The sequence below is a fragment of the Taudactylus pleione genome, unplaced genomic scaffold (assembly GCF_031769625.1).
Source record: "Taudactylus pleione unplaced genomic scaffold, aTauple2 ptg000120l, whole genome shotgun sequence".
In the NCBI taxonomy this organism is placed as follows: Eukaryota; Metazoa; Chordata; class Amphibia; order Anura; family Myobatrachidae; genus Taudactylus; species Taudactylus pleione.
The window spans coordinates 17,055,001-17,058,577 of record NW_028284522.1 but is presented as its reverse complement, the minus strand read 5'-3'; the positions used below and the strand labels follow the sequence as shown (position 1 = coordinate 17,058,577).

General features: G+C 33.8%; 1 protein-coding gene across 1 annotated transcript in view; it reads left to right on the top strand.

The window, feature by feature from the left end:
• The first annotated feature begins 987 nt into the window (after window positions 1–987).
• PAX3 (paired box 3) overlaps window positions 988–3,577 on the top strand; it is a 70,653-nt gene continuing 68,063 nt past the window's right edge. The window contains exon 1 of the mRNA XM_088472111.1: window positions 988–1,021. The gene's annotated coding sequence lies outside the window, so the exon portion shown is untranslated. The remainder of the gene's footprint in view (window positions 1,022–3,577) is intronic.

The window sequence follows — 3,577 nt, the reverse complement described above, 5'->3', positions numbered from 1 at the left end:
TACCTGTCCCACATTATTTACACCTCCACATACCTGTCCCACATCATTTAACCCATTATTAAGCTTTTTACAGAAATTCGCCTAAAAAGTGAAGTCTCAATAGTCCAAATTATGCTATTTCAACCCCTCCAAGTGTGCGATCTACACTGTGTCCCTACATTTATACCCTAAAATTATTTTTTTCTCTACCTTTTCACCTGCTCAGGGAGGTGCGCACAATGAAACGGGAATTTTCTATACTAAGTTAATGTGAGTTTGAAATTGGATTGCAAATTAAATTTGCAGTGTGAGTTTACCATAAGAATGGCTGGCAGGTTCCAACTCACACCTAATAGGATTGACCCCCTATGCCTGCAAAGTTGTTTTAAAAAAGTAAACATTTCACTATAGAGAAGGAAAAACAATGTGAGTATTATATTCTACATTGGGGAATACATGTGACTGCACAAACGAATACATATAATCTCATTGGATTATATACACACAAAAATATATTATATGAGAGAGAGAGAGAGAGAGAGAGAGAGAGAGAGAGAGAGAGAGAGAGAGAGAGAGAGTGAGAGATAACCTGAGACAATCTTCTGTGGATTTATATGAGAAACTGTCTGCTCCACTGTACACAGGGGCCAGGTAAAGTAATGAAATGTGTGAAGTGGGCATTAAATAAAATGTGTAATCTTCAAAGAGCATATGTGACTGGTGGACCTGAGTGGATGTGCCTATTAATGTAATATCCATCATGCAGATACAAATCTTCTGCTTTAAAGTGATATTCTGGGAATCAATTAGGTATGCAGATTACATTTCAGAAATTTCCAAATGGTAAACTTCTGGCTTCTTTGCAGCTCAGTCCGCAGCAAACAGTATTGTGTTTCTTTGTGGTGGGGGTTACACTTTAAAATATAATTAATGTGTAGACCACTGTGAGTAGAGCCGGAGACCTCTGTGGAGGGAAAGTCACGTTTGGAAGATGAGATGGAGCCAAGCTCTGGTCGTCTCTAGTGCACATGAGGACTTGCAGGTAATATCTGTAGCGTTCATCCTTGGTCCTTCCGTCAGTGTCAGTGGCCGCTGGACAGCAATTTATCAGCAGTGCAGGGCGTACAAGTGACCAGGCGCCCTGATGTGCTGCCTACTGCTGCAAGACGTCACCCACTTGCAGGAGACACAGCTGTATATATATATATATATATATATATATATATGCTATTGCGTTTTAAAATCAGTACAACTTTTCCTTAAGAAAATATACGATTATTTTATTTCTAAGCTTTGCTCTGCTATTTGTGCTGGTAGCATTATTTTAACATGTATTGACAATGCCTTAAGCCCTAATTCTATTAAGTATAAATTTTAATACAGATGTTGTTGCATCATTGTTAAGCATAGGATCATTAAAATGAGCTATATAAATCGATCTTGTTAAATATTGTATTTTTTTGTTTATATGTTTTTATATATTTATTTACAAAACAATGTCGATACAGTATGCTATTGCTATATTTACTCCGATATTACATTATCATATTTAGAATAAATGAATTCTATAAAAAAATTGTATAAAAAGGAATCAATAAGAACTTAATAATTATTAGCAATGTTATATTTGTTTGCATTTAATTAGTGAGTTTTAAAACGCTAAAAAATATTTAGAATTTATGATAATAGTATTAAAAATAATTATACTAATAATAATAACAGTATAAAAATTGAATGGAAGGTATTTTGCACAAGTGTATAAGGATGCAATATAACATATGGCAGGAATACGAGATACAAGAAGGTTAAATATACCCTGATATCTAATGACGGAAAAAGAGAGAGTGAATAATGTAGTTTTAGGTTAATTATAGGCACGCTTAATTCTAGTTATGTGGTTATATTATATATGGCGCGTATAATGTTAAGGTTATTTTATATTCAGCCAGGTTACCGTTATTCACAATAAACGGCAAACAGGTAATTAGTGGAAATGAGACTGTCACATAATAAGTAATTGTTGATTCGTGTAATGGCACTTGTTTGTGTTTGCAGTTTGGTTATATAAACACGGGCAGTGTGTGATCTGTGCAGTGTGCAATGTTCCAAAGGAAACCGATTTTACCATTTGTTTATCTGATGGAGATAAGAGCTAAGTCAAGTGGCTGCTAATCCCTCAGTTTCTAGATGTTACGTTACAACCTACAACCTACTATATATATGTATATATGTATATATGTATATATATATATATATATATATATATATATTCATTTGTAGTGCAGAAATAAAAGAATTAACATATAAATATAAAAGCAAAATCTGTTTTACAATTCGTTACAGTAACTGAAAAGCAACTGTGAGGAAATAGTTTCCAGGACCGCAAACATGAGATGTACTGTTTGCTTGAACAATTCAGTAGCTAATGTCACTGCATACAATTAATGTTACTAACATCGACGATTCCAAAATCGTGGAAACGGACAGGAATATTTTTGTACATTGTATGTTTCCGATCTTGAGTAAACATGAGTTCAGGTATAAAAAAAATTGATAGTATAGTGGGGATGATTATTATTATAATTATTATTATTTATTTTATTTTTATTATTACTATTAATAATGTAATCATTTATTTTATAATATTTATTTTATTTTATAACACGAACAATGTGGCCAGTGAGCCTTTAAATAAATCATTTATACCCATTAGCTGTATTTATCAATTCCAGTAACCATTTGTATTTCTGATAGCTATCATCGCTGCGATCCTGTTTTCCTATAGAGTCAGGCTATTATTTGTTTTATATACAGTCTGAATTTGTCAAAACACTCAGCAGAAACTGTTCCAGATCGAGGTGTTTCCCCTCCAGTTAATTGTAATGGGTAAATAATCTGTATAATAGCCCCCGGTATTGCCATTTCAGGTCATTTAGTAACTAATAGCTAACATGAAAGTCAAGCTTTTTTCTGTGGGGCATTAACATATGCTAAGACATTCCCAGAGACCTGCACTAAACCAATAAATAGGTGCTTCTTTCTGCCTTATAAAAGACACATATACAGTCTATTAAGACAGGAGCTTATCACTCAGCGGGACAATAGACCCCCTGTAAGCAAAGTTGATCTTTTCTACCTTTAGTTGTTTTGTGTTTGATGCAGAATAAAGCAACATTATAAAGGACACAGAACAGAAAGGGCACTGACAATATAACTCTTTCACACATCAAACGCCTGCATTTTCCCAGCCACAGGTACACCTGAGCTGGCACTCCTAGGTGTCCCTCTGCTTGCAAGACAATCATCGTTGTGTCATTATTTCTCTTTATTTATATATCACTTATACTGGAAAACTCTCGTTTGTTTAATCTATCATCTCTCTCTCTCTCTCTCTCTCTCTCTCTCTCTCATATCTATCTATCTATCTATCTATCTATCTATCTATCTATCTCATATCTATCTATCTATCTATCTATCTATCTATCTATCTATCTATCTATCTATCTATCTATCTATCTATCTATCTCATATCTACACGTCTCATCTCTCTCTCTCTCTCTCTCTCTCTCTATCTATCTATCTATCTATCTATCTCATA